The sequence below is a fragment of the Octodon degus genome, unplaced genomic scaffold (assembly GCF_000260255.1).
Source record: "Octodon degus isolate 3935 unplaced genomic scaffold, OctDeg1.0 scaffold00078, whole genome shotgun sequence".
Classification (NCBI taxonomy): domain Eukaryota; kingdom Metazoa; phylum Chordata; class Mammalia; order Rodentia; family Octodontidae; genus Octodon; species Octodon degus.
The window spans coordinates 1,307,274-1,319,923 of record NW_004524654.1 but is presented as its reverse complement, the minus strand read 5'-3'; the positions used below and the strand labels follow the sequence as shown (position 1 = coordinate 1,319,923).

Below are 12,650 nucleotides of genomic sequence, written 5' to 3'. Positions count from 1 at the left end.
TGCTCTCCAAAAATACTACACTGGGGCCTGAAACCAAGCATGAAAAATGTTGGCATATAAAATGAGACTATGAATCACTAAAAATGATACAGGAAATCTACATGAAATATTCACTCTAGAAACAAATGAGGGATACGAAATGCATGAGCTGAAAGAACATAAACAGGGCCATAGTTATTTGAAAGTCAGACAACCCCACAGAGAAAAACAGCAAGGATACAACAGCCACAGTCTCTGGCTCATAGCACAAAACGAAATAGAGCATGGGTAGTTCAGAAATCCAGGAATCGTATTTATACGCTCTGGGGTTTACCAATTGGAACATTTAAACTACACTAGATTTTCCCTCAGACTAGTTTCCAGCTGCTAACTTGCATTTTCATAGCAACGATGACCCAAACACAGTATCTTGATGCAGTTCTTTTGACATGGGTCAAGTATTTGCCAATGTTTTAAAGTGGTTAAGTTAAAACAGCTGTATCTTCAATTGACATTCCTGACTTTTATTGCACCCTTCATCCTATTCCTTGAGTGAATACTCAATGGACCTTTTTTTTTGTTTGTTTGTTTTTTGGACACTTTCTTAGTAAACATGTTTTGAAGGTGACTGCTAAAAATTTTGTTTGATCTTTTAAAACTCTGAAGTTTAATGAGTTGATTTTTAAACAATGTCAATACATGCTCAAATTAAAATAGTGTCATCCCATGTCTGACTTAGGATATTATAAGTTTCTTAGCAGTACGAAAGCCAAGGGCTGCCTAATAATACATGTAAAAAAATCTATGTGAGGAAAGCTACAGAATATTTGATGAAAGATATTAAAAATAACTGAATAAATACTTCTGAATTATCATGGTGTCCATTCTTCCCAACTTTATAGGTTCAATTCAATACTAATAAGACACCAATTAATTCTTAGTGTTATCCTAAAGATTACATGTAGAGAGACTAAAGACCAAGAATGATCAACACGCTGAAAGAACAGTGTTAGAAGACTGACACCATCCAACTTCAACTTACTTTAGAGCTACAGTAATCAAGAAAGTGTGATGTTTAGTGATGAGATAGACAAACAGATCAATGAAACAGAACAAAAATCCTAAAAATACATGGCTGTAGAGCCAACTGATATTTGCCAGAGGAGCAAAGGCAATACATTAGGCACAAATAGTCTTTTCAACGATTGATGCTGGAACAATTAGACACCCAAATGCAAAAAGCAGTGACTCGATATGGATTTTAATGTCACTCATAAAAGTTAATTCAAAAATGGACCATAGACCAGCATGCAAAAATTCCAAATTATAAAATCTCTAGAAGACAACATAATGGGAAACTTAATTGTTTGGGGGTACGGCAATGACTCTTTAGATATATGACCAAAGACATGATTCATGAAAGAAGAGCTTGACTTCTATAAAGCTAAAAACTGTGCTCTGGGAAAGACATTTTCAAGGGGATGAGACAAGTTATGGACTGGGAGAAAATATTTGCAAATAATGTTTTAAAGAAAAATTCCAAAATTAAAAAGAGCACTTTAACTTCAACAATAAGAAAAGAACAATGCATTTAAAATTGGACAAAAGCATGGACATCTCACCAAATAATACATATGGATGGGCATCTGGTAGACTTTTCTCAAAAAAAAAAAACAAGTGAATTTTATCAAATCTATCCCTGCAAAGAAAACATTTGATAGCAATTGTTGTTCATTGTAAACTTTGTGCTTTGAAGCAAATAATTGGCATTTGGGAAAATGTATATTCTCCAGTAAATGCCTGATTACTCTTAATATATAAAGACTCTTCTGATGATAGATATTAGGGGGGATATTGATGACATTTTCTTAATATTGTAGACTTAAAAGTGACAGCAGATGAAAATCTGTACAACTCAGTGAACCATTATTTTTCAACATCGTAACTTGATGCATGAGAAAAGAAACGTTCTGAGTGAAAGAAGACTATTGAGTTTTCATGTAGCCGAGTATTTAAAAAGTTCATCAATAGAGTTTTAGCTGTCATACTTCCACTAACCTTTAAGAAGCTACCATTTGTCAAATTTAGAGTAAAATAATATAAATAATTGGATTTTTAAAATTTAAGGAATCCACCATTTTCCAAGGCATAATGTTTGAGAGTAGATTTTTTTCATATTCTTGAATCCAATAGCATAGTTCTACAGAACAAGTGGAAGATCAGAGCCAATGTGAAATTACAGATTGCGTCTGTTAAGACAGACATAGGAGAGTGTTTAAAAAATAAATGATTTTATTTTTTTAAAAACTTGCAAAAAAAATTTTTTTTTCTTTTTTGTCTCTTTTTTTTTGTTTTTTGTTTTAGAACCTTTTTTTTTTTTTTTTTTTTAGGGGGGGAAAAAAATAATAGAGGTGGTACAGAATTTCTAAACAAAATGATATGAAATTAACAATGATTATTCTACTGCATAATGTTACCTTCAGTAGTTTGTCAGATTATAAGATATAGGCATGCAAACTTAATAAAATACTGTAAATGTTAATAGAAGTGAGTAGGAAAAATTATCTTAGTAGTAAAATTATCTATTTCTTTCTATCTATTCCCTTTCTTCTTTTCTCCTTTTCCCCATCCTAATTGTTCTTTCTTTTTGAACAGACCATATTCACAAATGAAAGAAATCAGACTCACATATGTAGATATCATGTTGTCTCCCCACTGTAAAATACTGAAAGAGTAAATAAGATGCAAAAGGTGCAATAGATACTGGAAAAGGAAAGAAACTTCTCAAAAGAAATAAAAAGATTTTCATAAAAAGATTACTTATGTTATAGGTAATGAGTTAATTGTAATTTCAAGCAAATAAATGTAAGTATTTAAAAATTGTTCAGGTTTACTCTTTTTTTTTTCAAAATTTTATTGATAAACAGATAGCAATGAGACAGTTTCAAATCAAATCGGAAGTACAGATTCAACAAATAGCACACTACATATATTCTTCTTAGTGGTTAATTGCTGTACAAGATGCGGACTTGAGATCCTATTTACAAACACCATTAGAACAAATTATTCTATTCATTAAGAGAATGCAACTATATATCTATCCTAACCACTTTGAATACACAGATACAAAATGGACATTCATCGGTATACCCCATTTTTTCTAAGTTCTGTTATTGAATATTTTAGGTGTGTAAACTCAGCAAAATATTCTAAAAGAGTCCAGTAGCCCATAATAGCATTGGGTCTTCTGTTTAACTGGTAATGTCAGAAATTGTTGACCTGAGTCCCCCACAGCTCAACATAACAGCATGGCTTTACTTCCTATATTTCGTCTTCATATTTTTCTACTGGATGGTTAAGACCAAGGAAAAGCAGGACCTATGCAACAAGAGTTGTAGCTTTGGGGCCAAGGAGATGATTCAGTGGAATAAAGGCTTCCCTGGCAAGCACAGGTTTACTCTTGAATGCAGTAGATACATATAATTCAAGGTAATGCTTATTTTTAAAAATCCCTTAAAATCTAAAATAATATTCATAAGTGTAAAGGGATCCTAAAACTAAAAAGTAGTTGATTGATCACTTATGGAGAGAGTAAAACAAATACAACACATATAATACAGCTTAAAAAATAAAACAAGACTAATATCTTTGAAGCTACAATGCCCAGTTCCAGGTGCTTGGCAGTCACGGCTTACATTCTGATCTCCACTCTTGTCTTGTAGGTGCAGTTATGGCCAAGTGCAAGAACCACACCACACACAACCAGTCCCGAAAATGGCATAGAAGTGGCATCAAGAAACCTCGGTCACAAAGATGCACATCTCTGAAAGGGGTAGATCCCAAGTTCCTTAGAAACATGCATTTTGCTGAGAAGCACAACAAAAAGGGTTTCAAGAAGATGCAAGCAAACAATGCCAAGGCCATGAATGCACCGGTCGAGGCTATCAAGGCCCTCTTCAAGCCCAAGGAGGTCAAGCCCAATGTCATTCCAAAGGAATTAAACCACAGGCTCACTCAACTTGCCTATATTGCCCACCCTAAGTTTGGGAAGTGTATCCGTGCCCACATTGCCAAGGGTCACAAGCTTTGCCAGCCAAAGGCCCAGGTTCCGGCCAAGGCCCAGACTCCAGCTTCTGCTCCAGGCCAGGCTCCCAAAGATGTGCCGGCCCCCATGAAGGCTCCACAGTAAAAGCCTCTTATCTGCTGATGTGAAAACAGAAAGACTGGTGTGACCCGTGGGGTGCCATCTGTGGGGGCCTGGTGTCCTCCTGTGCTCTTTGTAGCAATAAACTTGAGGCAGGATAAAAACATAAAGTAAATAAAGCTACAACATTTCCTCATATTATAATTTCCTCCCTTTTCCTAGAAGAGTATTATATTAACTTTACATTGACTGTATTGGTTTGCTTTCCTGTCTCTGGGATAAAATGCCTGATTCCCACAACTTAATTTGGCTTATAGCTTCAGCGATTTCAGCTAGAGTTGGCTGGCTTCGGGACAGGGGCACCATGGTGGAAGACACGGCAGGACAAAGCTGCTCATTTCATGAGAAACAGAGCAAGAGAACAGTGCCCGCAAGGAAAAGGGCCAAAGCCTATTTATAGTGCTTGTAGAGATGCCTCTGTGATCCATCTAGACAGATCTAGAAGTGTGCTTTACTAACTCCCCTGTGCAGCTCACGAGCCAATTGTCTTCATCTTTTGTCCTTGGTAAAAAGTCCCTGACACCTGCCATTTTGAGGAGGAGAAGTATATTTTGGCTCATGTTTCAGTCCATAGGCAGATGACTTCAAGGCAGGGCAGCACGACCAATGAGAGCTGCTCGTGGCGTGGCAAAGAGGGAGCAGAGACCACAAAGGGAAGAACTGAGGAGGGAGTATTACACTTTCAGACCTCTCCACCCCACCCCACGCGTGATCTCCTCTAACCAAACCCCAGCTCCAAACAACAAACAAAACAACGTACATACCCTTCACAATCCAATGACCTTCCCTAAGATCTTGCCTATGATCACACGAGCTTTAGGAGGGAATTTAGATATAAACAATAACACCAATCAGGTTGACAATCCAGTTTAATTGTCACATTAACTAGTCTCTTGCTTTTCTTACTGTTGTCTCCCATGCATCTATATCTATCTATCTATCTATCTATCTATCTATCTATCTATCTATCTACCTACCTACCTACCTAATTTTACCTATTTTTGAGCTGCATACAAATGAGACCATGCTGCATGTCATCATTTGGCTTTCCCTGAAATCATTACCTGAGAAAAAAATTTGGTACAGGAGGTATAATTTGTAGGTGACCCTGGGAAAGAGATGCTGGAGCCATCTACCATACTGTGTAAGGCATATTTTGGAAATGGCCCTTTGAGTAGAAGAAAAGAGACTGAATATTTATTCTCTGACTTTATCTCCACTTAGGTGAGAGTTGTTCTTAAGGACTTAACTGCACTGGTTGGCTTCCTGTGGTTTTTTGGAAAGTCTTGCAGCAGAAAACTAGAGATTCTTCATTGCGACCCTCAGGACAGTTTTTATGACCGCCACACTCCTGCCCTTTTTTCTTCTCTAATGACTGTAGCAAATGATGGTGTACTGCTCATCTTTGAAAATGTGATAATAGTGCACAGAAACTAGCATCATTCCTATACCACCTACCAAAAGTACACGAAAAAATATGTTATTCAACACAATTACCGCAGGCTAGGTGGCAGTACAATCAGAAATTCCCCATCTTTAGATATGCTAAGATGTGTTTCAAGGCCCCAGACAATGTTGTCTTAATTACTTTTCTTGTTGCTGAGATAAAACCCCCAACACCCAAAGTTAAAGAGGTAAAGTTTTATTTAGCTCACAGTTTGTAGATGTTTCAGTCAGTATCGGCTGGCTCCAAATCAGGCTGGTATATGGTGAAGGGACAACAGTTCATGGCACCAGAAGACAGCAAAAGCAACACGACACCAAGAAAGAGAAAGCCTCTTTCTGTTGCTTTTTTTGTATTCAGTTTACTGGGATTAGAGTGCTGTCAATCCAATTGGTGGATTAATCCAGCAATCATCCACCCTTAATCCCAGCACACTTTATCAAGTACTGTGCTAGAAATCAATAACACTCCAGATTTATCCCACCTCTAAAATAAATTTTAAAAAGCCTATGTCCACATGAACAAAGGGCACCTATACACAAACTATAACAAACACTAAGTCAAGATTATTTATGTTGGTGATATCCATTCATAGTGTGTTCAGAATATGTTAAACTATTTATGTATAAATTATTAAAAATTGCTTTATGATAGCTAGCAGATCACCAAGAAACATCCAAATGGTATTAGGGTTGTTTTGTTTTGTTTTTTTGCGGAACTGGGGATTGAACTCAGGCCCTTGTGCTTGCCAGGGAAGCACTTATTCCATTGAGCCATCTCCCCGGCCCCAAATGGTATTAGGATTCTTTTAAACAGCACTTGTAATAGAAGGCTACACTTTTTTTTTTTTTGCCATAAACAGAACATTAAATTTTGAATCAGTTAGAAATTCTAATTTGTTTCATTACAAGGTTACATATGATTTTAAGATGCCAGAGTTTCCTTGCTACCACTGACAGTAAAGAAGATAAAATTAAAGGGAAAATAAACAGCAAAGCACCCAATATGGATAGTGTCGGTTTTGGTTCTTTACTGTCCCAGGAGTCAAAGTGTAGTCATTTTCTTGGTCCCTGGATGTTAGGCTATGCTTAGCAGAGCAGAAGTAGCATGAGCTAACAGGAAGACAGAGATGCGGTGAACAGCTGTCTAGCTAGGATGCTGCTGGTGGCCTCCTGGTGGGTACCCTGGGCTTAGGTAAGCAGAAGAGATGGCAGGTGGCAACCAAGTCCGTCTGCACCTCCTGCATACCCTAAATGCCTGAGGCAGCTCGGGAAGCTAGGACACGCTGCCAGAAATGGCAACTTTTTCCTTGTCAACACAATAACAAACATGAGCACAGCTGAGTTACTGGTTGCAAACAGAAAATCATGCTCTGCTGGAATCTGTGAGATGGTGCATGAAACAAACCCCTACTCTGTCTGTTTCTCAACACAGGAGCGTTAGAGCTGTTGTCTTCTCACTGTCAGCTCACTAGTGCCTCTCAGGGGCAGGCCAGGTGGGGAGGGCAAACTACAGTTACCCGCACTTTTAAACACCAAAGAAAATCAAGACCATGGAAAGCAGGGAGCAGAGAGCAGAAGAGCCTCCCTGAATGCCCCAGGCTGCCTGTGCTTGTCATTTTGAAAGACTGTTATTACTGTATTCTGATGCCAATGGACACATTGAACTTTCTTTTGTGCCGTTGGTGTCAGCAGGATGCAAGGGCTGTATTCTCATCTGTGTTCCTGCGTAGGCATGGTGGGAGTGAGATGGATGAACATGAGAAGGGAAAGGCAAAGGGCCCAGCCAAGAGAGAAGAAAAGATATAGGTGGACATGAGCCCTGCTTTCAGGCTATGTGGCTCATGGAAGATGAATGATTCTATAACGTAGTTCAAAGAAGGGACCAACACACATGTCTCTTCACAGACCCTTAGTGAGTCACGTACTCCCACCCTATCGAGGAACCAAGAGGCTCACTTCTCCTTGGGGAAACTGATGCCAGGTATGGCAAATGAGGGCACTGGACTGAAGTGAGGCTGCATCTTAAAGCTAGTTTTGAGAAGAGGAAGTAGAGAAGATGCATCTTCACCCACATTTCTTATGTTACTTATCTCGAATCTGTTGCGTGCAAGCACAGCAGTAATTGCTGGAAAGACAAAGGTGAGGAAGAGGGTATAGGGCAGTCCAGAGAGGAGGTAGAGCTACCCCTTTGCAAACAGTGGGTGGGTGTTCTGACAGACAGAAGGACACCTTGGTGTGGGGAATCCTAAAGTATTGCTATGTAACTTACATGGAGGGAGAGGGTACTTTCTGGGAAAAAGAGCATAATACAGTCTCCTCAAAAATGGTTTGAAGAGATAAGAAAGCAGGGTCAACCAGGCTGGCAAAACAGTGGAATTTTCAGAAGAAAACAGTCTCTCTTGGGAACTGGAGTAAGCCCTTTACAAATGTTAATTCACTCCTCTTTACTACCAGCATATTAAAGAAGTCCACATTTCTGTCTTTCAGATAAGGAAAGGAGGGCAGGAAGGAAGCAAGGACAAAACACAACAAGGGAGAAAATGGGAATTTTAACCATGATAGATGGCGTTTAGAGTCCATGCTCTTAAATCCTATCACATTCTGCCTTTTGTTGCTGGGGGGTAAAAGCTTAAAGATGGGATGTTGTCAAGCACTCTTGGCTCAGTTCAACCAGTACATCTGATGTAGGTCGGATGTTGTGCAAAATGCTGGTGTTAGGGCGTGAACTAGGTTCAGCTTCTGCCTCCAGCACGCTGAGGACAGAAGGGGAACAGGCCTTTAGAGAGATACTTTCAATATAATATAAGATAATGTTCAGATGTACTGACTGATCATCTCTTTATTCTCTGTAATTTACTTTTACTCCACAGCTTTCTCCCATCTAATCTAGGCTTCAGGATTGTTAAAACAGAAAGGAGACTTTTGAAAAGTACAACCAAGGGTATACAGGACTGAGAGTATTAAAGCTGCACCATAAGCAAAAGATTTGAAAGAACTGAGCACAATGTCAGACCCAAGTCACCCTGCTTTCCCTTCCCACCCAGACCAACCACCACCCTATAAAGATTCTCTAGTCTAAATGGAAAGACAGAAAATAAAAGAAATCAAAGACTGCTTTGGCAAACACAGGGACCAGGGTTCGATTCCAGGTCCCTCATAATGCACCGGTCCCACCCCCGGGGCACACTGAGCTGGCGACAGAGTCCAGATGTGGTGGCGCACACCTGTAATCCCAGCATTGTCAAGGCTGAAAACAGGAAGATCAGTACAAGTCTGATCTGTGTAGTGAGACCCTGTACCAAATATACAAATGAAACAAAAGAAATCAAATAGTTGGAGTTTGGCATGAGCCCCTGATACAGGCATCTCTGTCAGATGCTTTGGAAAGGTACAAATGAAATTGTCCTTGGTTTCTTGGGCAATTGGCATTTGAGAGGAAGATGTAACCATGAGACATGAAGCTGGCCTTGTTAGCATCTAACTCGTATCTAAGGCCTGCCAAGGCTGATGAATAGTACCAATGGAGAAGAGGGAGGTGGTAGCGCCGTAGTATCCTGCACATCCAAGTAAGGATTGAGGCATCGGCGCAGGCTGCAAGAAGTATCTGCATAGCTGAGAATGGGCTGTACTCAAAGACTTTTTTCTCTGCATCCAATGTGTGACAGTGAGAATCCAAATGTTTCCCATATTTCTACCTAAAAGCTTCATAAGTAAAAGAATATTAACTCTTCTTCTTCTCATTATTGTATTCTTAGGGCCCAGAAAGGTGCCTGAAACATAGTAAGGACCTGTAATTTCTTCAGGGAATAAATAAGTATGCTTCTCACATTTTGTTGAAGTAACAAAGAGAAGATTGCAATTAATTCATTCAACCACAAATACAATGAGTTACTCCTATTAGTAGGAAATCCATAAACAAATACAAAAAGATTCCTGCCCTTTTGGAGTTTATATGACATTATGACAGATAAATAATAAACACAGAGCCAGAATTAGGAATTTAATTTATATCTCCCTTCAGGATCAAGCTACAATCCACTTCCCTGGTACTTTGAAATTTTACTCTTGCTTGGTGTCCTCCTCCTAGTTTCCTGATCCCCAAGTTACTTCTTGATTTCTCCTGAGAACCTCTCCTTAGTAAATAGTGAAACAACTCCTCATTTCAGAGTCTACTAGCTGGGCAACCTGACCTAAAACAGGAGTTGTGTAAGAAATTAAGCTTAGTTACAGAAAAATTCAAATGCATATTTATATCCTAGAGCTTAGAGTTTGAGCTTGGTGCTAGCTGAAAATATAATGCAATAAATGCTACAATCACAATTCACACAAAGAAGTGGCACACACTCTACCATGAAAATATCCAAGTGGGCTTCCTTGAAGATCACTTAGCTGAGTGAAGAGTGCTGGGAATTCATGCCAAGAAGGGATAGTGAGGGCATCAGTGGGGAGCCGAGCAGGAGTCACAGTGGGGAGAGACCTGCGCTGGCTCCACAGGGCTGCAGCAGAGGCTGTGGCATACAGTAGCAAAATAGCATGAAAAACAGTCCTATATGGTGCCTAGACCACAAGGTGTGTGTAGGTCAGGGATTTGGGGGGAGGGGACACAGAGAGACAGAGAGGCAACAGATGATGCAATGAGTAAAGGGCTCAATCAATGAGACTTTCAAAACCCAGCATGGTGGCCCACACCTTCAATCCTAGCACTCAGGGAGGCTAAGACAGGAGGAGTGATACAAGTCAGAGGCCAGCTTGGGCTACATAGGGAAACCCTGTTGAAAGAGAGAGAGAGAGAGAGAGAGAGAGAGAGAGAGAGAGAGAGAGAGAGAGAGAGAGAGAGACAGAGACAGAGACAGAGAGACAGAGAGACAGAGAGAGAAAGATGTTCAACTTAGAAATTTGAACTTTTCATAGTATATAGTCATATAAGAAGTTTTTTTGGTTTAGTTTCTTGTTTTGCTTAAATGAGGCAAATTGTCAGCACAAAATTTAAGAGTACTGGAAGTCTACAATTAAAAAGACAGTTTCTCATTCTAGCTTCCCTTACCAATAGAAATCAGTGATACAAAAACTTTTTGAGAATCCTTTATATGTGTATATATATACAAGCAATGCCTACTTCTAACTCTGCTGTGTTCATTTGACACCATGGTGTAGTGATTCTTGATTTTCTAATTTTTCTTTTGTTTTTTTGAGACAGTCTTGTTCCATAGCTCAGGTCAGCCCCAAACTCACAGCAATCCTCTTCTCAGTCTCTTGAGAAAGTTCTGGGGTTATAGGTGTTGTATCACCATGCCCTGCTGATTCCTTCGTATTATGAATGTTTTAAGTAGAAGAATGGTATGGTCAGATTTGGATTTTGTAAACCCTATATCTATAGCATGCAAAACAGTTATGGAGGGCAACAGAGCTCGATACAATCAATGTCTGACATAAAGTAGAAGTACTATAATCGAGAAAAAATAAGGCTTTAAAACTAGCTATTTTAATCAAAAACAATGGAAAATTTATTGAGTGTATCTCTCTGAAAGAATGTAAAACATCTTCTTCCACAGTCCCTCTATCCCCAAAGAAAACCCTATTTGGTTACAGTTTGCAGATGGAAGAGCAAAAGTACAGAGATAACTTTAGGATACAGTAGTTCTTGGTTTAAATTTCCACACACTGAGTGCCATAACTTAGGCCCTCTGTGACCCCTAAGCACCAGTACAGTCAATGGCACCCTTCACTAAGAAGCATGACAACAGTGACTGAACCAGCAAAAGAAATTAATGGCCTAAAATCTAGACAATGAAGGAGGATTCTTTTTCTTCTATTGCTTATATATACTTTTGAGACCTTGAGGTTACATAAACTATTATTAAGTTAGATACATTTCAAATAAGTATTTTCTGAAGCAAAGAAAGGAAATTAGACACAGGGCAGGCGCTCACACTAACGGTTCTCTATACAATTACCTTGATTTTGCTGGGGGTCCTGCTTGGTGCGCTCAGGGTGCAGGCAATAACCATGATGGATTCCCTTTCTCAGAGGTAGACATGGAAGGCCTTGATAAGCAGACTTCTCAAATGGCCACAATCACTCTCCTCTCCTGGTATTTATGCCCTTGTGGAATTCCTTTCCCTTGAAGGTTGGCTGGACCTAGTGACTCGCCTCTAATAAACAGAATGAGGCAAAAGTGATAAGATGTCACTTCTGTGATTAGGTTACAAAAGATTGTGACTTCCATCTTGCTGGCAGATTCTGTTTATTTCCTTTGCATTAGTTCATTCAGGCTGCTCTAACATAATATCATAGAGTGGGTGGCTTATAAGCCACAGAAATTTATTTCTCACAGCTTTAGATGCTCAAAGTCCAAGATCATGAAACTTCTTGGTGAGGGTCTGATAGTCAGTTCATAGTCAGATACCTTTGTGCTGTGTCCTCAGACACAGGAAGGACAGAAGCATCTGGCTGGGTCTTCTTTCCCAGGGGCACTACTGCCATATATAAGAGCTCCCCCTTCGCACCCTGGTCACTTGTCCAAGCCCTGCTTTCTTCCCACATCACCTTGGGGGTTGGGTGTCAACATAAAAATTGCAGAGAAGACATAAACAGTCTCACAGCAGTGAACAGAGGATGGCCTTCAGCCAACAGCCTTCAGCCACAGTGAGGAATCAAAGGCTTAAGTATAGCTTAGTAAGTGGACATGAATCCTCCTAATGGCACCATGTGAGTGGCCTTGTAAGATCCTTTCCAAATGCTGATGGCAGAGGGGCATGAAGTCCCTTGAGAAACACGTTGATGGCATCTTCCTGAGAAACTCTGAAGCAGAAGATCTGACTAAGCTGTGATGATCCCTGAGCCACAGAAAGGGTGTGGTAATAGACATGGATCATCTTAAACTACTGTATTTTGGCATAATTAGTTACATAGAAATAGCTAAGTAACACACGGGCAATCATTAGTTCTATAAAAGTCTCATCCCTGTGATTTGTACCCAGAGATCAGTGCTGGGACATCAGCTATAACATTACTGTACTCG

General features: G+C 39.6%; 1 pseudogene; it reads left to right on the top strand.

The window, feature by feature from the left end:
- The first annotated feature begins 3,709 nt into the window (after window positions 1-3,709).
- Window positions 3,710-4,168, top strand: LOC101592701 (annotated as a pseudogene).
- The last annotated feature ends 8,482 nt before the right edge of the window (window positions 4,169-12,650 follow it).